Genomic DNA, 21,576 nt, shown 5'->3' with positions numbered 1-21,576 from the left:
AAATTTTCGTTTTCTGTATTGTTTTTGCGAAATAAATATTATTATTATAATTTAAAAAAAAGTGTATTTTATTGTTTCATTTCGGTTGACTCGAAAATTTAATTAGAATGGATTAGATTGAAATCATTAGGCAATTGCAGGTTAATTTTATAATAGTCTGGTCTCTCATAATAGTGAGATGCTATTACATTCAAACCCTTATTGTGTACATATGAAATACTACCAAAATTTCGGTTTGGTTTGATTTGGCTTCGTAGTTTATTAATAGTTGAGACACCAAAACATTTGCTTGTAAAACCATTAAAATACTGAAAGCGAGAGCATCCAAACGTTTAAAGAAAATAAATTCCCTGGATCCGAACTTGTTCTAACAGTAAAAATGCAAACGAAAAAATTAACAACGAAAAGTGATATTTAAGAAAATTTGGGACATTATCGACATTAGTACCTGGTTTTCGCTAACAGTTTGAAAACTAAAAACTTGCCAAAAAAGTACGAACATGGGATTGAAGCATATAGTTGTGGCTGGAATTTTCGGGGTCCTTTGTGATAGATTTTCATAGCCTTGTAGCTAACTTATATTAAAGAAATAATCCATAAGGAAGAGAGACCAAATAAACTTAACAAACAGTTTATTACACGAGTGAGTGAGTGAAGTGAGAGATAGAAATTAAAACATAACATTGCTATTTATAGTAGTTACTAAAAAACAGTATTAAGATATTAACCGGTTAAAAAACATATCGCCTTAATTAAATTACAGAGTTAATATGTTCCGAGTAGATAGGAGTCGCTTTCTCCAACACCACTTCTCGACGAGTATCGGATAATCCGGCTTTGGACATCAAGTGCTTTAGTTTTTCTTTGGTTAAAGGCTTGGTTAACATGTCAGCGGTCATTTCCTCGGTTGGACAATAGGTGATATCGATGATGTGGTTTTCTCTCATATCCTTGAGGAAGTGGTATCGTACGTCAATGTGTTTCGTCCTAGCGCTGATCCGTTCGGAAAGACTCATCTTGATGCATCCTTGATTGTCCTCAAATAGGTAGGTTGGCGTGGTAGCCGGAAATCCAACATCTTCGAGAAGCTGTCGTAGCCAAATGACTTCTTGGGCGGCATGAGCTGCTGCGACGTATTCGGCTTCTGTCGATGAGAGCGCGACAGTTGATTGTTTCCGACTTGACCATGCGATCGTTCCCTGTCCGAATTGGAATAGGTATCCGCTCGTTGATTTCCGGTCTTGATGATCACCGGCCCAATCTGCATCAACGTAGCCGACAAGTTCTGGTGTTTCCTTCAAAGCTGGGAAATGAAGGCGGACCTCTTGTGTTCCTTTGAGATAACGCATTACTCGTCTGACGGCCGTCCAATCTCTTTCTCTCGGCTTTGAGACTCTTCGGCATAGGTAGCTGATGCTAACTGCAATGTCTGGTCGTGAAACGGTAGCGATGTGTAGAAGTATTCCAATTGCTTCTCGATATCGGTTGTTGTTAGGTAGAAAATCTTCGTCTCCAGACAATTTTGGATAAGAGGGATCCATAGGTGTTTTGGATATCTTCGCATCTTGCATGCCGAAGTCTTCGAGCATGAACGCTATTTTAGTTCCTTGATGGATTGTAATGCTTCCGTCAGTTCCTCGCTCAATCTGGATACCGAGGTAATACGAGGCGTTTCCTAGGTCCTTTAGCTCGAAGTGCTTATTTAGTTTCTCGTACAGATTGTTGATGGTGGCTTCATTCTCGTTCAACACCAACAGATCATCTACGTATAGTAGGATATACGTCCAGGTACCGTCTTGTTCCAATTTCGAGTAAAGTCCTGGATCGGCTTTGCTACGATTGAATCCTTCATCAAGTAGAATTTGATTGGCTTTGGCGTTCCAGGCCCTTGCAGATTGCTTCAATCCGTATAAGCTGCGCTTGAGTCTGCAGACCTTCTCTTCATTTCCAGGTTGGATGAAACCGGAGGCTGTTCCATATACAGGTCCTGGACTATGTCTCCATGCAGGAATGCGGTTTTGACGTCATAGTGTTTGACCGGTAAGTTCTTGGCTGCGGCGATACTGAGTAGAAGTCGTACGGTCTCGTACTTCACGACAGGTGCAAACGTCTCGTCAAAATCTTCGCCAAACTTCTGAGAATAGCCTTTGGCGACTAATCGGGCTTTATATTTGCTGAGTGATCCATTTTGATCATGTTTGGCTTTGAAAACCCAACGACAACCAATGGCCTTTCGATTTGGTGGTAGGTCTGTTAACTCCCAGGTGCCTTTTTCATGCAAAGATGATATTTCTTCTATAGCAGCATCTGTCCAGTTCTTCCTTTCTCTCGGATTTAAGTCGGCGAGTTCCTCCCATGAGCTTGGTTCGCGAGGATATTGAACCGTTGCCTTGTACGTCAATCTCTTTGGTGGAATGCCCTTATTATCCCTTTCCGATCGTCTTGGAAGAATAGGAACTGATGGTCTTTCTTCAGATTCTTGTTCTCCATCAGATGATGATTCTGATTGTTCCTTTTTCGGATGTGACGTGATCAAGGAGTCAGCTGAATTAGTCTCCTTTTCCCCTTCTGGCTCTGATATGATGCTTTCTTCAAAGGTGTTGTCTCCTGTTCCTTCGTCGAAAGCGACAGAACGGCTGAAGTGAACTTTGGCAGTCTCAGGATTGAGAATACGATAGCCTTTCGTTGCTAAGCCATATCCGACCAGGACTCCTTTAAAAGCTTTGTCTCCGAATTTTACTCGTTTCTCCTTGGAAATGTACGAATAGGCTTTACTTCCGAATACACGGATGTGTCCAATACGTGGCTTTGAACCACTCCAAAGCTCATAAGGTGTTACGTCAATGGCTCTTGTTGGCAGACGATTTTGAAGATAGGCGGCGGTCGTGACAGCTTCACCCCAGTAACGGTTCTCGAGTTGTGCGTCTAACAGCATGCATTTGGCCATTTCCGTCAAGGATCGATTCTTGCGTTCCGCAACTCCGTTCTGTTGTGGATTATACGGTACGGTCAACTGGTGTTCGATGCCAAGTTCCTTGAGATAATCTTCAATTTCATGGCTGATATATTCTCCACCATTGTCTGATCGAAGAGCTTTTGGGTATCTTCCGAATTTGGTCCTTACGGATGCAATGAAATCCTTGAATGCAGTTAGAACGGAGTTCTTGGTCTTCATCAGATAGAGCTGTGTAAATCTTGAGTAGTCATCGATGAATGTTAGTATGTATCGATTACCGCCAGGTGTCACTGTCGGCATCGGCCCGCATACGTCCGTATGGATTAGTTCCATTGGCTCCTTGGTCTTCGATGTAGATGTTGGGAATGGTTTAGCTGTCATCTTTCCCTTTAGGCAACATTCGCAAATAAGCTTCCGTTGACATTCGGATAGTTTGATACCATCGGCAAGATTCTTCGATGAAAGAGACTTCACGGCATCTATGTCCCGATGCCCTAGCCGTCTATGCCAGAGGTGAATGTAATCGGCTGTATGCGAGTTGCTGGCAACCTTTGCTATTTGCTTGGTTTGAAGTCGATAAAGGAATCCATCCATCTTGGCGAAAGCTGCAACGTTTTGACCTTCCATGATTCTGCATTCGTCGCCTTCAAAAATGACAGTGTGTCCTGTCTGCGTCAAACGGTGTACAGAAAGTAAGCTGCCTCCTAGTTTTGGAACATAAAGGATGTTCTTCACAGCTATGCTATGTACTTCTCCGTTTGGAGCGAGGCAGTCAATCATGCCATCGCCAATCCCTTCCGCCATTATGATTGAGTCGTCGGCGAGATGAATCTTCTCTGATTTCGGCGTTATGAATTTGAAATTCTTCCGATCGCTGGACATGTGACTGGTGGCCCCTGAATCCACATACCATGAGTTCGCTTGTGAGCCATTCGAAGCCTTGAAGGCTGTATACTCCCCGCTCGTTCTCTTTTCTACCGCTGCTTTACTTCGCTCACTTCGGGATGCAGCATGTTCTCGATCCAGCTTATCTTTGTAGCTTCGGCAGTCCTTCATATAGTGACCTGGCTTGTTACAATGATAACAGACTCCTCTGCTTGGACGACGCCGTTGATTATTGAATCTTCGACCTTTGCTTTGACTTGAAGTCTGCAACTCTGTGTCATTCCTAGAGGAAGCTGCTCTAGTCTCTTGACGTCGATTGAATTCTTCCAGTAATTTCGCTTTCACTAAGTCTAGTGTCAGATCTGCTTCCGGTCTCACTTCGAGGGCTGTGACCAAGACATTGTAAGATTCCGGTAGACTGCAGAGTAGCATGGCAGCGACGTGTGTATCAGGCAAATTTTCTCCGATTCCCCGTAACTTCTCGACGATCTCCAACATGGACCCTATGTGGTCTTGCATACTTTGGTCATCGTCCTTGAAGCGCATTTGATGCATCTTCCGTAGCAGGAATAATAGATAGAAATTAAAACATAACATTGCTATTTATAGTAGTTACTAAAAAACAGTATTAAGATATTAACCGGTTAAAAAACATATCGCCTTAATTAAATTACAGAGTTAATATGTTCCGAGTAGATAGGAGTCGCTTTCTCCAACACTTTGAACGAGAACATCCGCATCCACTGCCGTTTCGTATGAAAAGTAGACAACGAAAAATTCAACCAACTGATAAACGCACAAGATTGTACACAGAATCGAAACCACAAACTTAATTCGAAATCGGTTACGATACAACATTTTCCGTTTATTTTGAGTTTTAACTTTGTAAGGTAGAACCATTAACATCAAAACTATCGAAACACCTAGAGCTGCCATTTATAATTGTATTTCCAATATTAGTAAATAGTATCAATTATTTTTTACCTCTCCGAGTGACGTATGTCACGGAGAGGTATTACACTGGACGTGCGTGTGTGTGTGTCTGTCTGTCTGTCACGCCCCACGTGACCGCGTTCGCAGTTTACAAATCGGAGCAAATAAATACCCGATTTCCGGAACGCGTTCGCGGTTCACGGAAATTTGGTCATTCATCTACCAACACCAGTCTTTACTAACTGGCTTCTAAGGACCACAATCTGCTAGTCTTTGTCCATCCCACATGGACACTAGTCTGTATGTGCTTGCTTCCAAGCACCACCAACTTCTGTTCTTCGTCAATTTCACCTTGACTCCAGCTTCTATGCACCATCATCTTCTGTTCTTCGTCAATTCCACATTGACACCAGCTTCTATACACTACCATCTTCTGTTCTTCGTCAATTCCACATTGACATCAGCTTCTATGCACCACCATCTTCTGTTCTTCGTCAATTCCACATTGCCACCAGCTTCTATGCACCACCATCTTCTGTTCTTCGTCAATTCCACATTGACACCAGCTTCAAAGCACCACCATCTTCAGGTCTTTTGTCCATTCCACATGGACACCAGTCATCGTTTGGTTTCAAGATATACGCGGCGATCGGCTAGGGTTACAAGAAACGTCTAGCCTCCAAATGGCAGGGCTTCCACCATCGGTTCACGCAAATGCGTTTTTATCTATTATTTGGTTTTAAGATATACGCGGCGATCGGCTAGGGTTACGATAAACGTCTAGCCTCCCAATGGCAGGGCTTCCACCAAAGGTTCACGCGAATGCGTTTTTATCTATTATTATAATGGAATCGAAACGTATATATACCCCAAAATTTGAAAAAAGCGGGCAACAGGGGTACCCTTCACTTTAAACGTCAATATTAGCAAAGTTTCGAAAGATAAAAGGAACAACTTTATTTTAAACGATTTAACTATTTTTAAAGTTATTTACTGGCGATTAAAATAATTAAAAATAATTATATTTATTTAAATATTAAAGATAAACCCAAGTACCGAAGTCGTTAAATCATTGCCTCCTATATCTATCAAGGCCCGTGCATTGCGTTATATTTCGTACATTGTCTCTTATATCTTTTTAGGCCCGTGCATTGCGTTATATTTCCTACATTGCCTCCTGTATCTATCAAGGCCCATGCATTGTGATATATTTCGTTCATTGCCTCCAATATCTATCGAGGCCCGTGCATTGCGATATATTTTTGAGAACAACAACCAAAATGGTGAGGTCCTCTCAGAACCATAATAATTTGTTTTCTCAGTTATATGAAATGAAAATATGGATAATTTTTTCGGCAATTCGATTTGAATGGCTCTTTCTGATGTATCATTCTCTCAGCACTGTTCATAATGGACAGGAACGTAGAGATTCGAGACACTAGGAATTACGATAGTGTTTCAAATCCTCTGTATTGAGGGCTTAAAGGCTTGGAGTGAGTCGAAAGATAAATACACATCCTATTTTTTAGTTGTACCATGCGTACCACAATGTTGCCAGGCGTTTATTGAAGGATGCTTGGGTACTTGGTACAGACTGTTACGTCTACCAAGTTTCCTAGCATCCAAGAATAAATAGGATTCATAGAAGCCAGTGTTAAGGGCATGTCATGGGTCAAGTCGTTAAATATATCGACGCAGTTAAATAGCTGATGGCATTATTTTATCCACTTTCCCATTGCCTTTCGAGTGGAAGTTCAACTTTGGCACGGACGACAGATGGCGCTCTTAAACTTCTACCCCCAAAAATCGTTGTTGTCTGCTCGTTTTCCCCTTCCGCGTTTTTTCGTTATAAACTTATGATTTAACAAACTGTTAAGATAAAATTTCATATTTCCTAAGACAGATAAGCTTCTACTCCTTTCATATTACTCCCAGTTAGATTTAATGCTTAAAAAATATATTTTCAATAAAAACACCGCTTCCACTAGTGGATTTATACTCCTTGTTAGATTAGTGTAGGTGTAGAGAGTAATCATTACAAACGCTAAAAAATATATTTTCAAAAATGAAGAACATAGAACATTTATTCTATATCAAAAAATATTTTGGTGGTAAGATTGCTTTAGAAAAATCCAAACGGCTAGATATTGGTAAAAAAAGACATGTGTAAGCTATTTGTAGATGAGATAATTGTTTTACATGTTTTATATGAGACTAAAACTTCCACTATTGTGTCTAAAAAAGTGTTGGCAATGTATATTTTTTAAATATGACGGAATTGCGGTTGATATGATAGCGCCCTATTTGCGAAAAAAACCCTTTTTTAAACAGTTGAATCATTCTTTGATAGAATTTCGAAGGAAGAAGTTAAGTGTTAGATTTGCTCGATTAATTTTGTTCGGCAAATAATATAATTAAGCCTTACGTATTACTGAAGGAGATTGATTTTGCCAACCTTTGTGAGTATTTAACTGTTTAATAATTATTTTGGTTAAGTGGGAGCCTAGCTTATGTGTGATTGGGTTGTGGCTTCCATGATTTGGGCACATTTGCTTTTTGTGTGGCGAGGTATGATTCAGCTTTGATATGGACAAATGTTACAAATCATACTGGTAGACTAAGAATGCGGTTGAGGTATAGCGAGAGAGTAGAGTTTCCACAGCAATTGAGAGATATTGAAAAGGCTTGAACAATAGACTATTTTAAAATTCAATTCCTGCACTTGCAAAGAATTAAAAAAAGCGATAGATGCATATATTTAGGTTGTTTAAGGGGTAGTGATAGTCATCTCCACTCGGAGAGGTAATATTTTGGCTTTCCCAACTTGTTTACTATTCGATCACAACATGGACTGTGTCAATTTTTTCTCTATATTTATTTAATATAAAATAATACGCCACACCTCGGTTGCGACATAGCCATAATTGAGAAAAAAGGAGCTATCTACAATTATTCTGTGTATGTCTTTTTACCTCTCCGTGTGACGTAGTCCAGGAGAGGTTCTGTAACGGCCGTGTCTGTGTGTGTGTGTGTGTGTGTGTGTGTCTGTCTGTCTGTCTGTGTGTCTGTCTGTCTGTCCGTTGTTACACCCACGTGACCGCGTTCGCAGTTTGCGTATCGGAGCAAACGTGTTCGCCATTTCCGAACTGCTTTCGCAGTCACGGAAATGGCTCCTCTACTTGAGTTCTCACACCACCATCTTCTGGTCTTTGTCCATCCCACACAGACACCAGTCTGTTCTTACTGGCTTCTAATCACCACCATATTTGGTTCTTCATCCATCCCCATGGACACCAGTCTGTACATAATGGCTTCTAATCACCACCATCTTCTGGTCTTCGTCCATTCCACTTGGACACCAGTCTGTACATAATGGCTTCTAATCACCACCATCTTCTGGTCTTCGTCCATTCCACTTGGACACCAGTCTGTACATACTGGCTTCTAATCACCACCATCTTCTGTTTTTTGTCAATCCCACATTGACACCAGTCTGCACTTACACTGGCTTCTAACACCACCATCTACTGGTCTTCCGTCTATTCCACATAGACACCAATCTGTCTCATTGGCTTCTACTCCATTATCATCGTTTGGTTTTAGGATATACGCGGCGATCAGCTAGGGTTACGAGAAACGTCTAGCCTCCCTAAGGTGGGATCGCCACCAAAGGTTTTCGCAATTGCGCTTTTTCCATACTATTATAATGGAAACGAATCGTATATATACCCCAAAATTGGAAGAAAGTGGGCAAGAGGGGTACCCTTCACTTTAAACGTCAATATTAGCAAAGTGTGAGATGATAATAGGTATAACTTTATTTTAAACGATTTAACTATTATTAATGTTAATTATTGAAGATTAAAATAATTAAAAATAATTATATTTATTTAAATATTAAAGATAAACCTCTCGTGCAAAGAGAGAGATTATCATCGCCTCCTATATCTGCCAAGGCCCGTGAATGCGATATATTTCATTCATTGCCTCCTATATCTATCAAGGCCCGTGCATTGCGATGTATTTTTCAAAACAACAACCAAAATGGGAAGCTCCTCTCAGAAACATAATAATTTCTTTTCTCTGTATATGAAATGAAAATATGGATAATATTGCGCTCCTTCTTTAATGCCTGTCTGTTAATATTTTACGTAGTAGTAATACGTTTTTAGCGAAGTTTAGAGAGGATAAACATAAGCGAGATTGTTTCGGAAAAAAAATACTGCTTCCACTAATGGGTTTATACTCCTTGTGTCTGTGTGTGTCCGTCCATTGTTACACTAGTGCGTCGCGTTAGCAGTTAGCCTTGTGTTGATGTGTTAAGAAATCATACAGAACCTTAATATTCCCTTTTTCCATAATATAAAGTGAATATGTGGAAGTATTTTTCGTAATTATGATGCATTAAGTACTTTTGTAGCTTTAAAGCTCTGTTTCATTTTGATATTCCAAAGATTTTTTTTAATATTGTTATTTGAAATGGCTGTTTACATATTGCTTAAGCTATACTACATCTGTATATAGAATAATCCTTGGTTTAGTGATTTCATGAAGAAAACTAAGACCTAGACTCCGGCGGGTATAACAAGTATTATCCGCAATAGGCTTAATGAAATAAAGAGTGAATAATTGAGGCCTGAGGTGAAGTAAACTTGTGGCTTTGATTTTCGTGTCTGTAATGAAGAGACATCAACGGTTCAGAGTGAGCCGAAAGTTAAATACACTCTTAAATAATCATGTAAAGATTTTATAATGGAAGAAAAGATCATGGTGGCAATTTAATTAGTAAAAGGGCTAATGGTGAACGGGTAGTAGCTACAGACTTATTATTCTCTTTATGGTGCGCATTGACTATTAGTGCGTCTAGCTACAATTTAGCTTTGGTGTTATTTAACGTTAACATTCATGTTGGCAAACTAAGAATATTGTTGAGGTGAGACGAGACGATAGTGTTTACACTGCAAACCAGTTGTGAATGTAGCTATCAGAATATAGGCTAAACAGCTGAAGCGCAGACTTCATTTCCTGTTCTTTTCCCCATTGACTGATTTCCATGTGTCCAAGATTTATCCTTACTGGATGTAAAATGTCGTCTGCTTTACTGTACATTCGCTATGTTTGGAATACTGCTTCAATATTTCGTAAATTTTTACTTCAAAAAAAAAAAGAAATAATTCCATATCTAGGTAAATAAGTTTGTAGTAGTAGACCTCTTGACACGGAGAGGTAATATTTTGGTTTTCCCAACTTGTTTTCCATCGATTGGACTATTATGGGTGTGTGTTGACCATTTGCGTGGTTCACAGCAAAAGAAAATATCTTACTAGATATACCTCGCTCGATTGAATTTTAAATGCATGAAGGTCTTTATCTAGAAAAATACGTCAGGTTATTGATTGATTCGAGTGCGTTAAAGTATGTCACTGTAGTTTATCCGAATGACGTGTTTTTATTTTAAAAATTTTTTGCTACATTATTCTTGTCAAGAACCCATATAAGAACTAAGAACGTTAAAATTGGGATCAACGTTGTTCCCCCTCAATTCCCTGTTCCGACACACAGCGTGATGTAATCAAGCAACAATATAAGGATATAATAACTTATCATGTAACACTTGCTCCGATTAAGTCACATGAATTATAGTTCGTATGTACAGTACCAAACAAGAAACATTGACAAAAACTCAAGAAACGGTGAAATTAACAACTGAAAATTTAATTTTAATACAGTCTATGCTATTTAAACCGCTTGAAAATTCAATTACTTTTTTTTTTAATTTTATACACCTAAAAGCTCCGTCGCAATAAATAAACAATTATTCGATTCATTTGTGAAAAAAGTCCGTTCGTAATTTAAATTTAAGTTGTGGGTAGGAAATCTACTTCTTACAAACACTGAGTAAATATTAGAAATATTCGCAATTAAATACAGTTTATTAAACAAAGAACCTCATTTTTACTCTAAGATATAAAACCGCAACCGTATTAGTTAGAAAACTGGAGAGTTTTGGCAATGAAAGACCTAGCCATATTCCTAGAAAACCACCTACTGAGCTGAAGAAGTCCATAACCTGGAGCATCAATTATTGAACAGCGCGAAAAATGTATAGATTGAACATATTAACACCACTTACTTTATTAATAACAAGTTGGGAAAACCAAAATATTACCTCTCCGTGTCAAGAGGTCTACTACTACAAACTTATTTACCTAGATATGGAATTATTTCTTTTTTTTGAAGTAAAAATTTACGAAATATTGAAGCAGTATTCCAAACATAGCGAATGTACAGTAAAGCAGACGGCATTTTACATCCAATAAGGATAAATCTTGGACACATGGAAATCAGTCAATGGGGAAAAGAACAGGAAATGAAGTCTACGCTTCAGCTGTTTAGCCTATATTCTGATAGCTACATTCACAACTGGTTTGCAGTGTAAACACTATCGTCTCGTCTCACCTCAACAATATTCTTAGTTTGCCAACATGAATGTTAACGTTAAATAACACCAAAGCTAAATTGTAGCTAGACGCACTAATAGTCAATGCGCACCATAAAGAGAATAATAAGTCTGTAGCTACTACCCGTTCTCCATTAGCCCTTTTACTAACTAAATTGCCACCATGATCTTTTCTTCCATTATAAAATCTTTACACGATTATTAAAGAGTGTATTTAACTTTCGGCTCACTCTGAACCGTTGATGTCTCTTCATTTCAGACACGAAAATCAAAGCCACAAGTTTACTTCACCTCAGGCCTCAATTATTCACTCTTTATTTCACTAAGCCTATTGCGGATAATACTTGTTATACCCGCCGGAGTCTAGGTCTTAGTTTTCTTCATGAAATCACTAAACCAAGGATTATTCTATATACAGATGTAGTATAGCTTAAGCAATATGTAAACAGCCATTTCAAATAAAAATATTAAAAAAAATCTTTGGAATATCAAAATGAAACAGAGCTTTAAAGCTTCAAAAGTACTTAATGCATCATAATTACGAAAAATACTTCCACATATTCACTTTATATTATGGAAAAAGGGAATATTAAGGTTATGTATGATTTCTTAACACATCAACACAAGGCTAACTGCTAACGCGACGCACTAGTGTAACAATGGACGGACACACACAGACACAAGGAGTATAAACCCATTAGTGGAATTAGTATTTTTTTTCCGAAACAATCTCGCTTAGGTTTATCATCTCTAAACTTCGCTAAAAACGTATTACTACTACGTAAAATATTAATAGACAGGCAAGGATTGATACCATTAAAGAAGGAGCGCAATATTATCCATATTTTCATTTCATATACAGAGAAAGGAAATTATTATGTGTCTGGGAGGAGCTTCTCATTTTGGTTGTTGTTTTGAAAAATATATCGCAATGCACGGGCCTTGATAGATATAGGAGGCAATGAATGAAATATATCGCATGCACGGGCCTTGGCAGATATAGGAGGCGATGATAATCTCTCTCTTTGCACGAGAGGTTTATCTTTAATATTTAAATAAATATAATTATTTTAATCTTCAATAATTAACATTAATAATAGTTAAATCGTTTAAAATAAAGTTATACCTATTATCATCTCACACTTTGCTAATATTGACGTTTAAAGTGAAGGGTACCCCTCTTGCCCACTTTCTACAAACTTTGGGGTATATATACGATTTGTTTCCATTATAATAGTAAGGAAAAAGCGCAATAGCGAAAACCTTTGGTGGCGATCCCATCTTAGGGAGGCTAGACGTTTCTCGTAACCCTAGCTGATCGCCGCGTATATCCTAAAACCAAACGATGATAATGGAGTGGAAGCCAATGATACAGATTGGTGTCTATGTGGAATAGACGGAAGACCAGTAGATAGTGGTGTTAGAAGCCAGTGTAAGTGCAGACTGGTGTCAATGTGGGATTGACAAAAAACAGAAGATGGTGGTGATTAGAAGCCAGTATGTACAGACTGGTGTCCAAGTGGAATGGACGAAGACCATAAGATGGTGGTGATTTAGAAGCCAGTAAGAACAGACTGGTGTCAGTGTGGGATGGACAAAGACCAGAAGATGGTGGTGTGAGAACTCAAGTAGAAGAGCCATTTCCGTGACTGTGAAAGCAGTTCGGAAATGGCGAACACGTTTGCTCCGATACGCAAACTGCGAACGCGGTCACGTGGGTGTAACAACGGACAGACAGACAGACACACACACACACACACACCCACCCCGACACGGCCGTTACAGAACCTCTCCTGGACTACGTCACACGGAGAGGTAAAAACTGTCTTTGTACACAAAAGTGCGAAAAAGTAAGAGATAAGTGTAGAAAATTAATTGTTTGAAGTAACAGATAATTAAATTTTCATTTTTGAAGACGTAATTATAAAACATCAATTATTTTAAAAAATTTCTTATCTTAGTTTTTTTAACCAAAAATTCCTTAAGTAAAATATTTTATGATTTTATCCTTAAACATGCCCATCATTTTAAAAATAGAAAACGTATGCATTTTATTTACTTTTTAAAATTTACAGTTAGTTTGAGTATTCGGGCCTATAAGGAGAATAAAATGGGCAGAAAATTGTTGATAGCAGACAAAATAAAACAAGCATGAAAACTTAACAAAACGTGTTCGTTTATTTTAACGTTTTCGAGGTTTCAAAAATTGACGTGTTGTATATCTCTCAAAGCTACAGATCCTTTTGACTCTAATAACTACATCACAGTCAAAGGGCGAATGTAATTTTCGGTTCGCAATATTTTAAATTTTGAAATATAAAGATAAATACTTCTAGCTCTATTTTTCAGATATCCGAGTATTTGAACTTCCTCGAAGCAAATTTTTCTCGAAAATAAACAGTAGTATCAAGGTAGTTTCTCTGAAATTTTTGTGAAAAAAACTAAGATAAGAAATTTTTTAAAATAATTGATGTTTTATAATCACGTCTTCAAAAATGAAAATTTGAATATCTGTTACTTCAAACAATTCATTTTCTACACTTATCTCTTACTTTTTCGCGTCTTTGTGTACAAAGACAGTTTTTATTAATTAGTTATGATTGAACCAGATAATAGTCGATCACCGGTCTCTTGTACATTGACACAGGACGAGGACGTAATGTTTTTCACGCTGGTACTTGCCGCTTCTGTTACGCTGGAGCAGATCATTTTCGGATCAAGGTTATCGGTCTTTTGCGCGTCGAAAATTGACGTTGTAGAAGTCTGGGACTTGGTATTGGTGTAATACTGCTTCCTATATTCTCTATGGCGCTTTTTACGGCTAAGAACTTTGCTTGGCGGTCTTTTTTTCGTCTAACTTGATTTTTTCTTCGGGGTGATAATGGAGGACCTAACTCTGTCCCCATATCCATTTTAATTTCGTAGTTGGTTAGCGATATAAAATCGTTATAAAAGTTTTTACTGAAGAAATTAAAAACTAATCAAGTTGTAACAAATTGACTAAGCGTACTAAAATGAAGCAAAGGTTCACTAGCGTTGTTTATGACTACAACTGCAAACTACTCGTTTCGGAGCGAGACTCACACCTCATCTGGAATTCAAATTTTCCCTTCGAATAGTGCTACATTTATTGTGTTTTATTCCTAGTCCCTCTTAAAAACCCAATTTCACCATGTTTCAGATGAATACTTCAGTGCCATCAAAGCTTTACTAAATGTACTTTCAATAGCGGAGAAATGTATAGGTTCAGTTTTATAGGTATTGTAGTTTCAAGAAAAAAAAACTTATAAGAAATTACACGTGTTTCTATTGAAAACAGGGTTAACTACAGAAAAGTCGAATGTTCAATGACGCGCGTCAGGCGAGGGGCAAAACACTCGCGTATTTGGTGGCATAAATTGCAAAGAAAAAATTGTGCTATCCAAAGCTAAAATACCCCTAACATTCTTTAGGGTACTCTTCAAATGAAAATTGTCATAGTGAACATCCCCCCCCCGGTTCAGTCGCTTTCGATCTGTCACGCACGCCCTTTCCCTTTCACCCGTAATCTCAATCGCGCACGAAAAAAAGGGTTTTTCCCCATTTTCAAAGATGCGAGGTAAGGTTCGTCTCACCTTATGTTCAATACATTAAAGCCTTCATGACAGTTATTTTCATTGCCGTTACTATAGCGTCAACTCATAATAAATAAGAAGCTGATTTCTGGTACAGGGATGGTTTATAGAAGGAAAACTTCTAAATATCCACTATAAAACCTACTACACGGGGGATAGAATAGTGTTAGTCCCCGCTGATCTGAGCGCCATCGTTTGAAAAATATTCGATGTTTAGGTCAGTGGTTCTCCCCCTTAACGTTTCAAAGTGCGTATCATTAAACGATGTTCACTATGATACTTGTTGCGCGTTGTCATTTCATACAATGACACATGTCACACCCTGTATACGAGCTCGAAAATGTACTGCAGTGAAGTAGTCCGTCAGGGGTTTTGGGGGTATTCCACAAAGGTAGGTGTTACTCTGATCTCTTCCACACTGTATATCAATCTTTTCGAAATTCCTATATGAGTAGATGATTTTCATTAACGTAATGAACACCAAAAAATAGCTTTTCTAAATCTAAATCATCGACGCCATCTTTAAAAAGGGCCATTTGAAAATGATTACCCTAAATTTTGAAAGAAAGAAAAATTATTAAAAGCTGTTCATAATTCTCAAAACGTTTGATTTTTACGTTTTGCCACTCTTTAGAGTGAAAAACGTATTGTTCCGACCTCTGTTGGCTGGACGGCTGGCTGGATATGTTGTGACTGGAAATGTTGTGACCTGATGAATTTTGACATAAATAAATATTTCGAATTTTAAAAATCGGACGAAAATATATTGAGAATACATTTGTATTTGGATGAGGTGGAAGTTGTTAACCCACTTGGGTCTAAGACAGGGAAGCACAAAATTTGTTTGATTTACTACGCAATTGGAAATTTTGGCCCCTCTTACCGAAGCAAATTAAGCAGTATAAATTTAGCCATGGTTATTAAATACCCAATCTTGAACAAATATGGTTATAGCAAATGTTTAAAGCCTTTACTGGAAGATCTGGAGACTTTGCAAACTCAAGGCTTTCAAACAAGAAATAGAACAATTAAAGAGGCACTGGCTACCATTTCGGGAGACAACTTGTCTAGTCATGGTGTGGGAGGATTTCTTCAATCATTTTCTTCCGGAAGGATATGTAGGTTCTGTATGACAAAGAAGGAACATTTATCTGAGAAACTCGATGAAACTAGATGATTATTAGAAGTGAGGCTATTCATAATTACCATCTAGAAGCAATTTGCGAAAATACGGACAACATTTCAACGTACGGCGTGAAAAGCTCTTCCCCATTTGCTGTTCTACGACATTTCGAAGTAACAAAATACCTGCCCCCAGATATAATGCACGATTTCTATGAGGGTGTCGTGCCAAGAGTTTTAAAACTATGTATAAGACACATGATAAATGAAAATTATATTACTTTGGATGATATAAATTCAAAACTAGAAAGTTTTCCTTTGGGAAAACTAAACGTTAAAAATCGAAGCACTCTTATAACAAGGGCCGTTCTTTTCGGAAAAGGAACCCTTGTTGGCACAGCTTCGCAAAAAAATGTCTTTTAACATTTTTCCCACTTATGTTCGGTTCTTACATTCCAAGTGACGACAAACATTGGATTTTATTACTGACGTTAGTCGAAATTGGAGAAATTATCTTAGCCCCTGTAGTTAAAAGAGATGATTTAATATATGATTTTAACCATATGTTTAAGGAAATTCGATATTAGCCCCGCAATTGAACGATATTAGCCCCGCAACTGAACGATATTAGCCCCGCAATTGAACGATATTAGCCCCGCAATTGAACGATATTAGTTTGCCACATCTTACGCCTTACCTCTTGGGACTTGCCATACTGATTTATTAAAAGTAAGGGCACAGCCTCCAGCTGGGTTACTAGGCATTCCATCTCGTCAATAGAATAAGCAACCTTTCTTAATTTAGGTGCCATTGCTCGTACATATAAATATTAACGCTAGAATATATCAGAAATGTATTGGCTAACGAATAAACAGATTATCAATTTATTTATGTATATTTTATTTATTCATTTCACAATTTGGTCGGTAAGCCTGCGACGTGAATATCCATAAAGAAGACGAAATTAAGATTAAAATTTTAAATATTTCTATAGTACATGGTTACATTTATTCAACAATTTGGTCGGTAAGCCTACGACGTGAACATCCATAAAGATGATGAAATTAAGATTAGCATTTTAAATATTAATATAGTACATGGTTACATTGATTTAACCCTTTGGTCGGAAGACTACGACGTGAACATCCACATAGGAGAAGAAATTAAGATTCACATTTTAAAAATTACTGTAGTACATGGTTACATTTATTTAACAATTTGGTCGGTAAGCCTACGATGTGAACATAAAGAAGACGATATTAAGATTAACATTTTCATTATTTCTGTAGTACATGGTTACATTTATTTAACAATTTGGTCGGTAAGCCTACGATGTGAACATAAAGAAGACGATATTAAGATTAACATTTTCATTATTTCTGTAGTACATGGTTACATTTATTTAACAATTTGGTCGGTAAGCCTACGATGTGAACATAAAGAAGACGATATTAAGATTAACATTTTCATTATTACTGTAGTACATGGTTACAATAAACATTACCTTGGTTGTCAAACGTTGTCTGGAGTCACGTGCAATGATCAAAAACAAATTCCAAGTCCGAGATTATAGGGGGTTCAGGCACTAGATGGCGCAGAATACCTTAAAAGCTAGGTCAAAGGTTATTGCACTGACCTTTCACAGTAAATTACACTTTTAACTGACCTTGCACGCAAATATAGTTCCGATTGCGTGGGAAACTGAACTGAACCAGAATCAGGTTTTTCTTCCTCTTCTCAAAATCCAACCGCAACCGTTATGTGAAAACGGGTTATAACCGCCATCGCCAATTAAAAGGCTCAAGTTTGATTTGGATTGACCAATGAGCGAGCTTAGGAGAGGTAGCAGGAGATTTCTTTGGCAGCTGAATTCGGCCGCTGATAACTAAATACAAGTTTTTGAAAGGTCGGCTCCCTAACACTAGTGGTCATGTAAGTGAAGTATTATTTATAGGCTTATCAGGTGCGTGCCAACGTTTTTAATTGAAGTGGGGGCTTTGCCCCACTTTCACCTCTTCCTGAGTTTTATTATAATTTTAATATTTATAATTACACAAAGTTAAATTAAAAATTAAACGTTTCTAAACAAGGACACATGGATGAATTCACTGAAAATGAAATTTCGGCATGAGAGGATGCAAATGGGTAATTTAGACGTTGTACGAGTTATGAAGGAGAAGTATTCTAATAAAAGAGAACGAAGTATTGAATCCAGCGCGGAGAAACAGACAAAAACGAAACTGAATAGGTCTGGCCGCCCAGCCGTAAGTAAATTTTTAGGTTCAGAGAGGGCTTGTTTTTAAATCTTGTAAATAGGACAAGCGTCAATTATCATCATAAAATGTTAAATACATCACTGCATAGCGCGTGGGTGGGGGCAAAACCGGTTTGATAAGTACATTGTTTATCACATCTCGGGCTATAATAGCACTTGATATAGCGCGTGCTACGAGTATTTTGTTCGCTGGTAGGCAGGGCGTTCCACAATTGGTTGGAGGCGCTGCGTTTAATTTAACAGTGAAATCTTAAACTTTCATATTTTTTTGAACCATTCGGAGATATTTGCTGAATGATTCTCTATGCAGATAGGTCTTATAATTGGTAGAAAAATCCATAAAAAATCACTTGATTTATATCTCTACCCTCCTTTTAATGTCACTATTTTAGGTTAAACCTTTTTGCGTAAGAAGGTGGTAAACTATAGACATTTACTTTATATTATTAGAGTGAATTTTGATTAGGGGAAGACAGAGAGAGTATTAAGGCACACATTAAAGTTGTGCAACAAGAAAGTAAAAAGGCGCATTTGGACTTCACCACTATTGATGGAAAAATGCAAAGAACAATGACGTACAGACAGGCCTATGCTTACAATAATAATGTCGAAGAAGTGATTACAGAATTTCCAGTTTTGTGCCTAAAGAACCAAGTATGTCCACTTACAACTTCAGCTCTAAAATTCAGAATTCATGAGCTTCATTTATATTTCAGCTTGTGTATGAGCTTAGTCGGATAAAAGATTTTACACCTTCGGCAGAGAAATTAATTTTTCATTTTTTCCAACCTCTTGCCTCAAAAATATTGGATATCATTAAACGTAATCCGAAGAAGAAAAAAAATGTTCAGAAATTTCTGGCAAGTCTTGTGGAATTGACTGAAGTCTCAACCGAAGAAAAAGTCAAAGGTATATATTCCCATGTTTAAGATTTAATAGCATTGAAAATATTTTTAGAGCTTGAACTTCGAACTTGCCTTTTAGTTCTTCCTAGTCTCTTCGGGGAAAATATAGAGTTGTGGATCGCTCAAAATGTAAGTTTAAATCTTAAATTTTAATAATTTTCAAATAATAATTTGAAGGAATTAAAAAAAATTCCTATAGTCCTTTAAAGGGAGCGTGAATATTTCAAACATGATGATTTTATTCGCTTTACATTTTATACTATTTTAATATAAGGATAACTTGACCAGAGTAGGAATAAGGGTTTGATATTATTTCAGGAAACAAAATTCAGCACGCCAACACTGGTTTTCCATGGCGAGGATTATTACACCTCAGCCATGCAGGTTAAAATTGAAGCAGTTTCTTTCGAAGTCGGTAACTTCGAAAATTTAATTGCATCCATATTCTCAGGCTACTATGCCTTTCAAATAATGTATTCATTGGGACTCTCTAAAACTCTGGAGTTTTTACAAAAAGTAGTACTGAAGATTGATGCTAAGAAAATATCAACATCCATTACGGCCATTTACAATAAATTATCTGTTTAGCTAGATCATAGTTTTTTATTGATTTTTTTTATTATTAAACTGACTTTACCTGTCTTAAACTGTGTTACATTTTTAATGTTCTAAATTTTTATTTTCAAACTAGTTCAAAAAATCACTATTATGTTCAATATCGAACGTTATTCATGCGTTCGGAATATTTTGATCGCATTTAAATGAGTTCAACACAACACCTTTTTGTTCAACATTGAGCATTGAGTTTGCGTTCCCAGTATAACAATATTATTCAATATTGAACGTTAAAAATGCGTTTGAAATATATCAGTATCGTTCAATTTTGATCGCCTTTAAGAGAGTTCAACACAACACCTTTTTGTTCAACATTGAACATTGAGTATGCGTTCCCAATATAACAATATCATTCAATATTGAACGTTAAAAATGCGTTTGAAATATATCAGTATCGTTCAATTTTGATCGCCTTGAATCAGTTCAAATCAACACTATTTTGTTCAACATTGAACGTTGAGTATGCGTTCCCAATATAACAATATCATTCAATAATGAACGTTAACAATCCGTTCGAAATATAACAATATCGTTCATTAGTGAACTCTAAAATAAATCCAAAAAACACTTTTGTTCATTATTGAACACTAAATTGTCGTTCTACGTGACACACTTGAGTTCTCAAAAGAAGTCCTCGCGTTCTATTTTGAACGCTATGTAAGGCGTTCGAAATAGAACAAAAAAACGTTTAGCTACGGGGACAAACCTCCGAACGCAATTTTGTTCTGATCTGAACAAACGTTTTTGAGAGTGTGTGGCAAGAACCACACAACAAAATATGTGACGGAAGCACTCTCTCGTGTACTCCTTCAACTGACAAGTATTTCACCGACTCTGTTTTTTTACAGAAGTACGGAAAAATAGTCCAGAACAGCATTCGCATTTATAATCTGGACCATATGATATATTTTGCTGATAGGTGTTTTCAAAATATTGTGAGTGTTGTCTCCTAACGGTTCTCCTAGCATACTCTGTCATAAGCTCGAATTCAGCATAATTTTCATCAAGTCTTCTAATCTGCCTTGTAGCGTTGTCCTCTGCATTTCGGCTTCTCTATAGTTGATCTTGACGCCTCTCAATTCTTGACAAATTATCTCTCTGAGTAGTAGGAAAGTACCGATTTGGGGACACTGGCGTCGTGCCAGATCTGGCACATGATCTGGCACCAATAAATATGGCGTCAATGAATCAGACATGGCACCAGTCAATATGGCGTCGATGAATCAGACATGGCACCAGTAAATATGGCGTCGATGAATCAAACATGGCACCAGTAAATATGGCGTCAATGAATCAAACATGGCACCAGTAAATATGGCGTCAATGAATCAGACATGGCGTCCACCGCATCTTTCGGACAATCTTCTTGTGAATCAAACATGGCGTCACATTTTTCACCCAATATTGTTGTGACGTCAGTGAAACGTACATGACGTGTCACAGTCTTCCTATGGCGTTTGTGAATCAGGCACCCTCCTCTTAATGGGAACATCTTAAACTGTAATTAAGTACACACGCAGGTTCGAATGTCTTAAATATAACGGGGGAAAATGTTAGGCTTAAGCGTAATATTCGACAACGTGGCCCGTGTGGTAAATAACCCTTGTCATACATGTGGTTTAAACGCCATGTTCACTATAAGAACATGATTGATTTAAAAAGAGCGCCATGTTTAAATGGTCAGAGCCCAGAATGTCACGTGACATTAAAGTATAAAAGACGAGGACGGTTTAAAGATAAGCCAGAGTTAATGTGTTTCTAATTTTTTGGTTGTCTTATCTTGAATCTTATAACACCCATAAAATATTAAT

At 37.4% G+C, this 21,576-nt stretch overlaps 1 long non-coding RNA gene across 1 annotated transcript; it reads left to right on the top strand.

Annotated features, from left to right (window-relative positions):
* The first annotated feature begins 1,519 nt into the window (after nucleotides 1-1,519).
* Nucleotides 1,520-1,957, top strand: LOC149662846 (uncharacterized). Its single transcript, XR_016368638.1, has 3 exons — nucleotides 1,520-1,658; nucleotides 1,719-1,788; nucleotides 1,885-1,957. It is a non-coding gene; the product is annotated as an uncharacterized LOC149662846 (long non-coding RNA).
* The last annotated feature ends 19,619 nt before the right edge of the window (nucleotides 1,958-21,576 follow it).

The sequence above is a fragment of the Phalangium opilio genome, unplaced genomic scaffold, assembly GCF_054372755.1.
Source record: "Phalangium opilio isolate 3A_F unplaced genomic scaffold, DU_Popi_V2 ptg000063l_1, whole genome shotgun sequence".
NCBI classification, from domain to species: Eukaryota; Metazoa; Arthropoda; class Arachnida; order Opiliones; family Phalangiidae; genus Phalangium; species Phalangium opilio.
Note: the sequence above shows the minus strand (reverse complement) of the source record. Positions and strands in the feature narration are given on the sequence as shown.